Consider the following 14,736-nt stretch of genomic DNA (forward strand, 5'->3'; position numbering starts at 1 on the left):
TACATACCTTCTTTTGAGATTACTCTGAGTGCTTTGCAACACGGCCAAAAGGTATTTAGGTATCCTCCCTAGTGAACTTTTCATGAATATGGAAAAATAGTGGGTTTTTTTTTTGCCCTAGAGTTTTTATAGCTAAGGAATATATTTGAAATTATTTTAAAATTCCAAAGGACATATGATATTTTATGATTTACTGCATACTTTTTCTCCAAATCTTTTAATTTTTGCTTCTTCTTTGAAGTCTTCCCATCAAAATATGAAGCAGGCCTGGGTGCTTCTACCTTTAATTTTGACAGATAAATGAGATGTGATTTGTCAAGCTTTCATGAGCAGTGACACGAAGTGTATTTTAAGTAAAATGTCATGCCCTCCTGGAAACTCCCTATAGAAAACACTAACATTGTACAAGCTAAAGGCTCATAGCTCTTTCTGTCCTTTTTTTGGTCAATAGCCTTGGAAAGGCCTATAGGAGAATTATTGATAGCAAAGTAAAACAAGTCATTTTTGTTTCCTTTTTATGTATTTATGTTCCTTATGCATAGCTATCACAGATCACCAAACTGCTTCCTTTCCAACCCCAGCTGGCTGAAGTTCACAGACTTCTGAACTGATGGTGAAACTTCAGCTTATATTCTTTTTAAAAAAATTTATTTTTAGTTGCGCTGGGTCTTCAGTGCTGCAGGCAGGCTGTCTCTAGTCGTGGCAGGCAGGGGCTACTCTCTAGCTGTGCATGGGCTTCTCATTGTGGAGGCTTCTCTTGTTGCAGAGCATGGTCTCTAGGTGCGCGGGCTTCAGTAGTTGTAGCACATGAGTTCAGTAGTTGTGGCACATGGGTTTAGTTGCTCTGCGGCATGGGGAACCTTCCCGAACCAGGGATCAAACCCGTGTCCCCTGCACTGGCAGGCAGATTCTTATCCACTGTACCACCAGGGAAGTCCTCAGCCTATATTCTGTTGCAGAGATGGACAAGCACTTGCATCCCGTAACTAGGGAAAAAGAATGACTTAGATTGTTCCTGGTTGTCTCAATACCAGTATCAGACACTTTGTCAGAAGACTGACTTTATGCAAATCGTTGTGCACAAGCAGGAGCTCATTTTCTTGTTATAATATTCAATTTCCTTCCCATTGTCTTAATGGAGATGAAGTCGCCCCTGCTGCTTTTGGGCAGTGGAAGCTTTATGAGTATGATTTACTCTCAGCTGCATAAAGGATGGGTTCTTTGTCTTCCCAGCTTTTCCAGGTACTTCCCTGTGGGGACGATTCTTATTTCTGCCCCCAGCATGGTGCTACTAAACATATTCTATCAATCCAGCCCATATGTGATGGCAGAGCACTGATTAGCCCCTTTGGCTTATTTTGATTTTGAAATGGACTGTTCCTCTAGTCTGTAAGTCATTTATTCCAAAATGCCTCATAATCAAAATAATAACATTAATGATTTTCCACCACCGAGGCCCACAGTGTAAATTAGCTCACTGAAAGAGCTTGAAAAGGAATGCAACTAAATAGGCCTGTTCTTACCTTGTTGACCAAAGGAGTTTGTCAAAGTCCACCCATTTCCAAATTTAGCCCAAAAGCCCCCATGGAAAAAACTTTACAGTTCAATTAGCAGGAGAGAAATTGCATGATGCGTGTATTCAGAAAAACTGGCATGAACTCAATGTTCAATTATTACCTCTCACCTCTTCCTACTTTCTGATGTATCCCCTTAAAGTCACTGAGTAGTTAAAAAGGATAATTAATTTTTAGGGTAAATTAAAAAAGTATTCTGACTATAATCAGGGCTGATTTTCAGCTGGTACTTAACCACAGTGGGCAATAGCCGCACTAGTTGTTTATGGTTTTCTAACTGGTCAGTGCTGCTGTTGATTGGTTCTCAAATATTTTGACTCTTTAACCTACAAATAATGCCATGTATGATCTTTATGCATATTTTAATTACATGACATCTACACCAAAATCTTACATGCACTTACTGTACTGTACTGGCTGGTTTACATATCTGTTTTCCCTATCTCCAGCACCTATACATCACCTGCCGCATTGTGAGTACTCAAAAATATTCTTAGTTGAAAAATAGAAATACATAATTTATTTTGTTTCTATTTTCTTGTGAACTTTATACCAGCTTGGGTTGGTGTATCATTTCCTAAGCTTTGTTTTCTAGACTGATCTCTTTAGAGAGAAAGAGAAAGATGAGAAAGACGGCTGCATCTTCCTATCCTGGTTACATTCTACCTGCAAACTTTTGGGTGTTTCGGTGGCTGCCTTAATATGAGATGCCTGAAACTGAACACAAGCATCCAAGGTGTGGTTTGATTTGTGCACAATTTGCTATGGACTGATTACACCCTAGGATCAGTCAGTGGTTTTGCAAGTGGAACTCTTTGGAAGCAGACCTCTTTCGTTAGAGGAAATTTTACCAAAATTCCCCTTTGTGTAAAACGTAAAGGGAGATCTTTTCTGATTGAAAGGAGTTTTCTGAACAGGTGGGGAGGCCCACCTACTCATGCCTTTCCTCCTCATGTACTATGATGCCCCTGAAACATTTTTATGAAACTCTGAGGATTTTGTGGCCAACATCAATCTGAAAAATGTATTATTAAAAATATATTACATATTGCTATGAATGGAGTCCAAGTTTTCAGACTCAATATAGGTTGTATAAAGTTTAAGCGCTACTCAAATTTCCATTTATACTCATGTAGAGAGCTATCAAGCTACATATTCCCATCCTATAATGCAGGATTTTTCATGTTTTCCTATTAAATTTAGTTTTGTTGATGCATATTTCAGCCTGTCCACATCATTTGGGTTCTGATATTGTAACTTATCTTTTCCATCTGGATATTTGGCAGTGTGTTATCTACAGAGTACCCAACTATTTTTATAAGTTTTTGAAGCAAATAGGAGTCCATGAGAGAGAGAGACTTTTCTTCAAAATGACAACTGGGTGTGGATCAGCATTTTGGGGGGTTCAAAGACTTTGTATCCAACATTCCTAACTCTACAACATCTGTCTCCCACCCCAAGACTTTCTGTCTTGATCAGCGTCATCACTGTCTACCTGTACCTGAAATTTAGGCACAATCTTGACTTCTTGCTTCCCACTGCCTCTTATTCCCAACTGTTCACCACATCCTGTTGATTTTACTTCCTAAATATTAGGACAGTTTCCCGACTTTCATCTCTCTACCACAGCCCTCATTTAGGCGTGTGTTTGCTGTCAACAGGTAACAGTAACTTCTAACAGGAGTCCTTTTCTTTGGTCTTTCCCCCTGAGTTCTAGCCTCATTTCCAACGTCACCTGACTGAACTAAAATTTGACTATGTGAGGTTCACGTGCCTAAGAGCCTCCAGTGGCCCCCTGTCACCTACAGGACAAAGTTGAAGGTCTTCAAGTTCATGACCCTTTTGCATCATCATGTTCCTATACCCTCTAACCTGGGCTTGATACCCTCACAACATTAAGTGGCTTGGAATTTCCTCCCTGCCCCATACCCCCTCTTGGTTTTTACTGGCTTCTTTGCCTGAGATTCTCCCCATTCATGTGTGTGCGTGCTCAGTCACTTGTCATGTCCAACTTTTTGCAAGCCTGAGGACTATAGCCCTCCAGGTTCCTCTGTCCATGGGATCTTCCAGGCAAGATTATTGGAGTGGGTTGCTATTTTCTTCCAGGGGATCTTCTCGACCAGGGATTGAACCTGGGTCTCCTGCATTGCCGGCAGCTTCTTTACCACTGAGCTACGGGGGAAGCCTCTCCCCATCCATACTGCAACCCAAACTTCTTTTTCTCAAAACTTACTTATTTTAAAGATTTGGCCTAGGTGTGCTCCTTCATGATTTCTGCATCTGCATGTTCAACCAACTGAGGATTGAAAATATATATAAAAAAGAAATTCCAGAAAGTTCCATAAAGCAAAATTTGAATTTGTGCACACTGGCAACTATTTACATAGCATTTACATTGCATTAGGTATTATAAATAATCTATGGTAGGTTATATGCAAATACTATGCCATTTTATATAAGGGACTTGAGTATCCACAGATTTTGGTATCCACGGGGGTCTTAGAAATATTCCCCTGTGGATACCAAAGAAAGGGTGACCATAATTTGCACTTAATCATACTAGATACTTATCAAATATTTGTTAAATAAAATAATGGATGAGTGAACCCACTTAAATACACATACTCTTGTTATTTCCCAATAACAAGAGTTTTATCATCATCTACATAAAGATATGGACTTCCCTGGTAGCTCAGTGGTAAAGAATCTTCCTGCCAATGCAGGAGATGTGGGTTTGATCCCTGGGTCAGGAAGATCTACTGGAGAAGGAAATAGCAACCCACTCCAGTATTCTTGCCTGGGAAATCCCAAGGACAGAGGAGCCTGGTGGGCTACAATCCATAGGTTCAAAAAGTCAGACATGACTTAGGGACTAAGCAACAACACAAAGATATATAGATTAGTAAGTCTGTTAACTGTTGTGTTGAAATGCAAATATTCTGTGTTTGGCGCTTTCTTCATCTATCAAACTAGCAACCTTGTAGAAAATAAATTCCCTCAATAATGAAATACTAAGTGAACTTACTTTGGACTTCTTTCCATTATTACTTCTTTCCTAAACACACACAAACAATTCTGGAAGGAGTAGATTTCTAATTAAACTGCCTGACTGGAGAGCACTTTTTACATAGTTCTTTCTTTCCAATAGCTTCAAACAATTAACCTGGAGGTAAAATAATATGAATTCCTTGACTACTCCCTCTGATATTGTAAATGTGCCTCTTGACAGTAAGCAATTTATAATTTTGTTGGCAGAAGGAGACATACACATGAAATAGGTAACAGTAAATTCAGGAAATGGTCCAATATCAAAGAAGAATGGCACTGATGATAAGTGTTTGGCATTTTTATGAAGCAGTGGCGATTTAAACAAACAGAAAACATATAACCAACCACGTCACGTATGAATGGGCAGACGCTTAATTTACAAAAAATATAAATTATCTAGGCAGGGATTCTGGTGGAGGTCCAGGAAGCAGAACCTCTCTTGATTTTATGTTGAGTGAATTGTGAGGCTACCAGGGTTATTCTAGAATTGAGCACATCAGTACATCTAAATTGAAAAATGGTATACTATTTGGAATTGGGCTTTATTTATCAGAACTTTCTCATCAAGACTGATACTACTGTAGTCAAGTAAGAACCTCTTGCTGACTGAATTTGCATCCACTTGAAACCACTTTAGAAACAGAAGAAAAAATGAATTCAACATAGGGAAAAGCATCAAGTGCTCCCCAGGAAAGTCATGCTCTATTGTCTTCAGACTGAGGAAGGCTGTTTGCTAAGCTGCTCCTTGGCAAGTGCATAAAAGGAAAGTTTGCCAGGTTTTCCCCATGGCCAGAAGGAAGTACACTTTGAAGTAAATAGACTTTTTCCAAGAACGCCATCCATTTAGCTATCATTTACCAAGCGCTGACTCTCCAGAAGGCGGTGTGTTAAGCCATAGAGAGAATTCCATGGCTGCTAAAGCATCACCATGAATTGATTTTCCTTGTTCCACACCCCTCTGCCCCCCAATAATATTTAGTCTATCAACCAGATACAGCCTCCTGTAAATTAAAGAGCATTGCCTGTGTTAAGTGAGAAATATAGGTCTAGTCATGCCTTGGGCAAATTATCGCACAATTCTGCTCTCAATTGGAAAATGAAAGGGTTGAACCATTTGCTTTCTTGAGTCCTTTGAGGCTCTAAAATAGAATGATCTAATTAATTCTGATGGCCTTCTGGCTTCCTTTTTCGTGTTTGTGAGTGTGTGTAGTGCCCGAACATGCTGACTGAGTTAACTTTGTGAACTTGAACAGAAGACGAAGTTCTGAAATACAACGGCGACAGTGTGTTCATTTAAACGGGAAAACAGCCTTCTCCTCACAGGGGAGGCATAAACCTCCATTGCTTGGGTGCTTGGAAACTTAATGAGTTAATATTTATTATGCTGTACAAGAATCATTAAAATATTTCCCTGCCTGGTTCATTGAGATGTGGTGCTTTGATTTTTATGGCATTTTATATGAACAATTTTTAAATGCACTACTTCACTGTATAGATATTACTGATGCTTCAGACGTGGCCGAGACATATATCTTTTTGTGTCTGTTACGGAGGATGAAATTGCTATAAAAAGTTTAAACTGCTCCATCAAGGAAATTGAGCATTTTAGGGAAAGAAACTTAGTATGTGTGTGTATAAAATTACCAAAGTCACATAGCAAATATTATCTTGAAGTCGTTTCTGAAAGGGAGTTTTTTAATGTTCCCAGTGAATAATTTCTCTCTGCCTGAGAGCTACTCTCGTATCCTGGGAAATAATCAGAGGAGAAGATAAAATTATTTAGATTTGCAGCTTCTTGTCATGGGAGGTGAAGGCCTTTTTATTATTATTATTAATGCGATGGGAATAGTTCCATCACACCATGTCTCTGCACAGCACAACCTTTTCATCATGTAAATAATTATAGTTCTGATTTTCTTAATGCCTCCTGCCGATACCTGCGCCTCCATCTCAACCACTATCTATCTGAGCGAGAAAGATGGCTCTCTTCTCAGATAAAGGTTTCTCCAGTCCTGACACTTGGGGGTAGTGGTGGGGTGGGAGAAGGGTGCTTTCTCTGCCTCAGCACGGACCCAGGTCTGAGCTGACTGGAAAGGTGTGTAACAGGAAACAGGAGCTTGTTCTTTGCAGAGTAAACTTATTCTTGCGTGTAGAAATGGCAGTACTTTTTCCAGAGAAAGGTTGAGCTTGCGGCCTGGTATCTTTTCTTTTCACAGAAGCTTGCTTCTGTATCCGGGGCTCCTGGCCTGATCTCAGAAAGGACAGCCTGTATATCCTGGGACTAAGGACTAGACTGGGTAGGCCAGAGTCCTCTTGGTGAACCAGGGATGTCAGGTACCATTTCTGCTCTTGGGGAGCGAATGTTCTCACATTCTCATGAGGGAGAGGGATGATGAACCAGGAAACAGAGACGTAAAGCAGGTTTGGAATGCTGTCCAGGTGATGTTGGAGGAGGTTCCCTGAGCACACACCTCCTCACGGCTCCATCTCTGCATTTGGAGAGCAAGTCATGAGTAGGCAAGTGTGTCTTTCATACACACCTCTCTGCCCCCCACCTCTGCCTTTTCTGTATCATTTTTGCCCCTGAAGCAGTGACTTCTTCCCAGGTAGCTCAAACGGTAAAGAATCTGCCTGCAATGTGGAAGACCTGAGTTAGATCCCTGGGTTGGGAAGATTCCCTGGAGAAGGGCGTGGCAACCCACTCCAGTATTCTTGCTGGAGAATCCCATGGACAGAGGAGCCTGGTGGACTACAGTCCATGTGGTTGCAAAGAGTCGGACATGACTGAGTGACCGACACACACACAGTGGCTTCTTCCAGTTTCTTCTTAGGTCCTTGGTTGAGCCCTGTCATTCTGGAATGGAGAATGGCAGGATATTTGGTGGTTAAAAGAATAGACAGTCTTCAGATTAAAAAAAAAATGAAAACAGTTTTAGGGGAAAATTAAAAAAAAATCAGATCAAGTCTTTTTGCATTGAAATGAATTTTAGCCTTTTTGTTGTGAAAAATCTATACCTTCCTAAGACTTAGTAACTCCTTCTGTGTTCCGGCTCTGACTCAGTCACTCCCTCTCCCTGAAATGTTCCCTGCCCACCCCCCTCTCCCAATATCCATTCCTCATGCTTTTTAAGTCATGTTATTTTTAAAATGAGGCCTTCTTGGTGCTTAAACATTGTACCCTCTCTCTAGCTCTCCATGGCACTTATATGACTTAATATTCATGCTTATTGTGTCCTCAAATGTGCACTGTTTCTTCTGCTTCCAATCTCCACGAGGCCTTTAGATTTCTGCTTATGTTCACTTCTGAATTCCTAGTTCTTGGAAAAAAGCCTGGCGCATAGTAGGTGCTCAGTAAATGTTGTTGAATGAATAAAAGTTTGGTTTTTTTTTTTTTTAAACTCATGATCAGTTTTTAAAAGGTTGATTTAAGCATCTGCAATGATGACTTCAGCTTCCACTAGGGCTCAGTGCTGGTGGAAGTCACCTTAACAATCCCAGAAGGACCTTGCAGGTCACTGAGTCACTGGTGGGTCCATCCCCCTCTGAAAAGCACCCCAAGGCTTAGAACCTACACCACAAGTTTTTCTTGTAAGTGATTCTCAGAGTTTCATTAGGCGTCCGAACTGTTCCTTTCGCTTTGAGATTCTTTTCCTTTGTGCCTCTGATGGAATCAATGCACACCTCGAAAGATATCACCTTGTCACTGTTCTATGGCGAATCCCCATCTCTGGTTCCACGTGTGTATTTCTGGTATCTTTCAAAGCCACGTGGTGAGGCCTGGCTGCTTCCTGAGGACTGGGTCCTGGGTGAGAGTGCTAAGTGGTGAGGCAGGGGGGCAGGCAGACCCACGCTCTGCTCCACGTCTTCCTTAAAGGGAAAAAGATTAAAAAAAAAAAAATCAACACAACCCTAATCAACAGCAAAAAACCCAGTAAAGTCCCTTAGGTAAAATATCACAAGGGCTCTTTGTTTGTTTGGGGGACTTAGGGGTCAGGAGCAAGAGCTCGTCTGTCCTGACTCAGGTAGGAGGGGGCACATTATCCACGTGGCGGGAGTGGGTGGGGGGTACGTGTGTGTGGGGGTGTGGTGGTGTGTGGGTGGAGGTGGGGCGGCAGGGAATCCAATGGCCCAACCCTGGGCATCTCAAAGCGAAAATGTCGTGAGTGGGAGCTGGCCATCTGCTGGGCTGGAGACCCTCTGATGTCTCCTACCGTCCTGAGGGTGTCAGGTCTAAGTGTCCACGGGAGACGTCTCTCTCTGTGGTTTGGTTCTGAAGGACATGAGTGTAAAATAATGGAACAGAGACACATTTAGAATTTACCTTCCTTTGCAAGTTGTAAGAAGACATGGTCATAAGTTTGGTATCTTTTTAAAAATTATATTATGAGTGTGTGTGTGTGTGTGTTTTAAAGTTTATTTGGCCTCGTTGGGTCTTAGCTGCTGTTCAGTGCACTGTGGGGTCTTTCGCTGCGGCTCATGGACGCTCTAGTTGTGGTACGTGGGCTTAATTGCTCTGAGGCTTGTGGGGTCCTGATTTCCCAACCAGGGATGGATCCTGCATCCCCTGCATTGCAAGGCGGATTCTTGATCACCAGTGAAGTCCCTAGTGTATGTTCTGAAGCGACTGCTCCTGCAGACGAAACCAACCTGTCTATTTGACCAGCTGATTAACTTTGGCAACCTTTTGTGCTCCTTTTCTGAAAAATTTAGTGAGAGTGTGGTAGGCAGAATAATGCCCACCCTCCATCCCAAATCCGTGTCCTAATCCCCAGGATTTGTGAATATGTTATGTTAAAGGGCAAGACAAGAGTTAAGGCTGCTAATCTGTTGACCTTAAAACAGGGAGATGGTCCTCAGTTACCGTGGTGGGTCCTAGTGAACTCATAAGGGCCCTTGAAATGTGGAAGGAGGCAAAAGAGTTAGAACCAGAGAGGGCATTGTAAGAAAGACTTGATGATGGGCCACTGCTGGCTTTGGAGATCGAAGGGGACCACAAGCCACGGAATGCAGATGGGTCATGGAAGCTGGAAAAGGCAAAAAGATGGACTGTTCCCTGGAACCTGCATAAAGGAACACAGCCCTGCTAACACCTTGCTTTTTAACCCAATGATACACATTTCAGCCTCTGACCCCAGAACTGTAAGATAATAAAACTATGTCGTTTTAAGTCATCAAGTTTGGAGTCATTTGATACAGCAGCAGTTGGAAACCAATGCAGAGAGAATAAAGTAAAGTTGTCTTTGTGTATGGGCCACACGCCCCCTTCCCAGTGCTATGGTTTTCAGTATTCTTCCAGGGAAAATGAAAAGACAAAGACAGAACCACAGACCGTGTTAGAAGTCTGTGATGGTTGAACCTGGCTTTGACCACTCTGACTTCCCTCGAGGGACCGGAGTCAGACCCTCACTTCAGGCCAGTGACCAGAGCTCACGAAAACAGATTCCCACTGGCAAGGCCTCAAGTCAAGATTCCTCCACCATGGCCGGGATTAGGGAAAGTGATGTATATGGGAATATTAAAAGTTAGTACACAGTGCTGCTCTTGGAATTCTTCATTAGCAGATGTTTAAAAGTCAGTGCTCTAAAATTACTTGCAGAAGCTTATAAATATGAATTTCCTCTAATTCACATTTTATAAGAACTCCTATCAGCTGTATCACAGCTTGAAAAATACCAAGAAAGCATTAGAAAAATCTTTCTGTTTAAAACTAGATTGATCCCACATTTACATGGCAAAAGAAGGCCATTACACGGCAGGCAGTAAAAGCTTCATTTCAGAGAGCTCGAGGAAAAAAACTCAAAATAATTCACTTCTACCCAGGCCATTTGACAACTGTTAGACTTTTCCTTACAAAATAAAATGAAATACCACCACCTGCTGCTTAAAATCTCCAATTAATGCTATAAAAAGTGCCTTCATTTAAAAAGCCAATGTGTAAATTTCTCCAAGCTGGGTGCAGGCGTTTCTTCAAATTTACTGTAACCTTTTGCTCCTGTCTACTTCCAGATTCCAAAGAGGAGCCAGAACTGATTTTCACCTAATTACTTAAGAGTGAAACCCCTTCCTGTTCATTGGGTTCAGTTATTTAAGATACTGGTAATTCACATATAATCTGCCGCTATGTGTGTTTAGTAGAAATTGCAAAAGATTACTGAAACTTGCCAACATTTCCACCTACGAATTAAAACAAGGATGTTTTTGCAGAACCACAGAAGAGAAAGAAAAGGCTGGGAGAAAAAGTGAACAGTGGTCTTTCTTGCAAGACTCTTTGTTTTCATATTTTGATCTTTTTAAAGATTGAAGTATAGTTGCTTTACAATGTCATGTTCATTTCTGCTGTGCAGCAAAGTGAACCAGCTAAGACTCCGGGCTTCCATTGCAAGGCTCTTTTAAGATCAAATCAGCAGGTGTGAGATTCACCATCTTCAAGCAGTTTTTTAAGGCATGAGGAAGCACAGGTCTTTTATCTCTCTTTCCCACCCCGATAGTCAGGTTAATGAGAACTTGCAAGGGGTGAGCTCCTGGACACCTTTGAAATGCACCCTCTGTTTTCCAGATGAATCGAGGGCCAGTCAGCTTTAAACACTGGCTAGGAAGGGTCAGCTGAAAAATGGGCATAAGGGGTCATTTGCAGCCTGTGTTGAGAACAAAACCATCTGGCCGATTCTGTCATTCTGTTTCCTTGTGTGGCCAGTGTTCAGGACAGGAGCTAGTATGGAAGGAGTTGTCAAGAATCATTTGGGGCTGTTGCGGGAGCAGGGAGAAACTGGTAGATGTATGGCTGGTTGGATGGATGTATGACTTGACCTAGGACGGTCCTGATGCCGAAAGCTCAGCTTCTTTATACCCTGGTGCTGAATCAAATCTCGGAGACAGAGTTTTGGGTGAAGTAGAAAAGAGTAGCTTTATTGCTTTATCAGGTAAAGGGGACACAGCAGGCTAATACCCTGAAAACTAAGTGTGTCCCAACTTGGGGAAGATAGTGAGAAGTTTTATGGTAATTGTCCTCAGAGGCCATGATCAGCTCGTGGACATTCTTCTGATGGGTTGGTGGTGAGGTAAGTAGGAGTCAGCAACATCAACCTTCAGGTGCAGCCGGCCCAGGGTATGCATGTTTGTGGGCGGCATACCATTGTTAACAGTTCTGCCACGTGGAGGGGGTTTCAGTATCTGCCCAACAGCTCAAAGATGCCGTTGTGTGTATCCTTTGATGGGGAAAATAGGATCTTGCCCCAAGGCTGCTCTTGACTGTTTGTTTCTCCCTGATCTTCCATCCTCTCCCTTCCATAATCAACAACTGCTTGAATCTGCCCATTGCACCTCAGGGAAGGTCATGGAGGCTGAAAGAAGGCAGTTTTCTATTATCAAAGCAATGGGGGACAGAGAAAGGCCTTGTGCTCAGGAACCCCACAGGGCCTTGCACAGTGGCAGTCCCAGCATCTCTGCTTGACCCTCACGGCTCTTCATGAGAGCCCTGGAGATGACTGGTACTCATCTCCCCCTGCCCTTCACCATTAATCCAAGAGGAGTGTGATCTCTTTAATTAGGCGCCTTGATGATCCCTGCCCTTTCAGTGGTCTGTTCTTATTTTTAATTCTTGCCTGGCATGTCCTGCCCCACCTTCTCTCTTCTCCATGGCTTCCATGCTCCAAACGTCCAGAGGAAGTGGTACAGCTTCCTCCAGGGAAGACTTTATAATCCTCACTTGAACTGACCTTAACCTTTCACGGTTACTTCCTAAATCACAAAACTGGCATCTGAGCTAGAGGTTTGTTCTCAAAAAGGTATCCATGTTATTTTTTGCTTAATGAGATCAGTAGATCAAGCTGAAACGTGGTGGGCACGCTGCCATCTTCCCCGCTGTCTTCCCTTGGTTTTGGTGAGATTTCTGTCTGTTACCTTTCCCTTTCCCCTTATGTTCCTTTTCAGTCCGAGAGGGAAGGTCAACCCCTTTGTGTCCCAATCTGTCTTGAAGTGTAATGACCCTCAGAATTTGGTCAAAGGCTCTCTCTTCTCTGTATCCGCATCTCCCTGGAACACGAGTCCTGCATCCCAGCCGCCTCCTGCATGCCTTCACTGATGTCACGGAATTTTCAAGCTTAAATTAGGTTCTACATTGAGCCCGTCTTTGTGGGTCCCCTCCAGGTACGTCTTCCTCCTGTAGTCTCCTCACACGCCTAAGTGAGAAACTTGAGTCATCTGTTGGCTGTGTTCCTTCCTTGCTTCGGCGCACAGGTGCTGTCGGGTCTGTTTCTAGCATCTCTGGAATCAGTTCTGCCTTTGGCCCCCACAGCCGTTGCCCTGGGTCGTATCCTCTCTACCTGTGAGCAGTCCCATCTCAGGGGTTCTCAGTTCTCAGTCCTGTTCTCCCTTCTTCTCTTCTCGACAGTCACAAGTTATCATCTGAAAGGCAGAGAGGATCAGGACTCTATCTTAGAAACTTCGGTGCTTCTTATATGCAGGGCAGAAGTGACGTAGAAGTACAGAACAGACTTTTGAACTCTGTGGGAGAAGGTGAGGGTGGGATGTTTCGAAAGAACAGCATGTATATTATCTATGGTGAAACAGATCACCAGCCCAGGTGGGATGCATGAGTCAAGTGCTCGGGCCTGGTGGGCTGGGAAGACCCAGAGGAATCGGGTGGAGAGGGAGGTGGGATGGGGGACCGGGATGGGGAATTCGTGTAACTCTATGGCTGATTCATATCAATGTATGACAAAACCCACTGAAAAAAAAAAAATATTGGCAAGGGCAAAAAAAAAAAAAAAAGAAAGAAACTTCAGTGGCTTCTTGCTCACCAGCGCCCACCCTGTCTCTTCCACAAGCTTGTAAGTCCTGTCGGGTCTGCTCTCGTCTTCTTGACTTCTACTCAAATAAGGATGGTCCAGCCACTGGGATCCCGAGTGCCATGCGAGAGTCTGCTTAGATTTTAGTGTCTCTGTTAAACCTTCATTAAGCCCTCAGTCAGAAAGAAGCATTCTTTTTTTTTTAAATGATTTATTTTTTATTTATTCGGCTGTTTCAGGTCCTATTTGTGTCCCACATGGTGAGGACTTAGTTGCCTTGTGGCGCATGGGATCCTAGTTCCTGGACCAGAGATCGAATCCACATCTCTTGCATTGCACGGTGGACTCTTAACCGCTGGACCACCAGGGAAGTCCCAGAAATGAGCACTCTTTTTTAAGGGTACCATTTGCCCTTGACACAGACCTTCATTATGGTACCTGTTATATAAAATGTTATTTATCATGGACATGATCTGTTTTAGGGCAGGGCCCATGCCTTTGTTCATCTTTGTGTCCTGAATGCTGGCCTAATACCTGGGTCAAAGTGGGTGGGGGCCAGGTATCAACCGAAATTTGTCAGTCAGTGGATGTTCAAATTCCAGTTAGAATACATATCCATTACTGGGAAATGTTAACATGTTTAACATGTTAAACGTCTTTTTATCCTTATACAATGCTAAGCACACAGGTGACAAAGAATGAATACTTGTCGGCTAATTTGTGATTAAAGCTATAAGCAGGAGAACGTGGAACTGTAGGACGCAGACATGTGGCTGAAATATTGGATGTCAGTGTTGCCCAGCGTTGTGTGGGAGTGTATGGAGATTTGCTCATTATGCTTTCGTGTGATATACTGTTTTTTACTGCTTTGGTATGAATGGGAGCACATGATTTTAAAGCAAGAAATTGCCAGGATTTGGGGAGGAATATATATATTTAGGTGAAATTAGTCAAATTAAAAAGGAAGAGGGAGGCTTCCCTGGTGGCTCAGTGGTAAAGCATCTGCCTACCAATGCAGAAGACACAGGTTCAATCCCTGATCCGGGAAGATCCCACATGCCACAGAGCAACTAAGCCCATGCACCACATCTACCAAGCTTGTGCTCTCGAGCCCTGGAACTGCAACTGCTGAGTCCACATGCCATGGCTACAAGGCCATACACCCTAGAGCCCAGGCTCTGCAACAAGAGAAGCAACAATGAGAAGCCCACACACCACAGCTGGGGAGTAGCCCCTTCTTGCTACAACTGGAGAGCCCGCACAGCAATGAAGACCCAGCACAACCATAAATAAATACATTTTAAAAAAAATCTAGAAATACCCGAGAA

General features: G+C 42.9%; 1 protein-coding gene, 1 long non-coding RNA gene and 1 other non-coding gene across 4 annotated transcripts in view; all 3 read left to right on the forward strand.

The window, feature by feature from the left end:
* The window catches only part of LOC136151348 (uncharacterized), a 1,173,899-nt gene that overhangs the window by 91,315 nt on the left and 1,067,848 nt on the right, over positions 1 to 14,736 (forward strand). The window lies entirely within an intron of this gene.
* DCDC2 (doublecortin domain containing 2) overlaps positions 1 to 14,736 on the forward strand; it is a 144,196-nt gene that overhangs the window by 80,626 nt on the left and 48,834 nt on the right. The window lies entirely within an intron of this gene.
* TRNAG-ACC (transfer RNA glycine (anticodon ACC)) lies at positions 14,385 to 14,457 on the forward strand. The gene has a single exon. It is a non-coding gene; the product is annotated as a tRNA-Gly (tRNA).

The sequence above is a fragment of the Muntiacus reevesi genome, chromosome 20, assembly GCF_963930625.1.
Source record: "Muntiacus reevesi chromosome 20, mMunRee1.1, whole genome shotgun sequence".
NCBI lineage: Eukaryota > Metazoa > Chordata > Mammalia > Artiodactyla > Cervidae > Muntiacus > Muntiacus reevesi.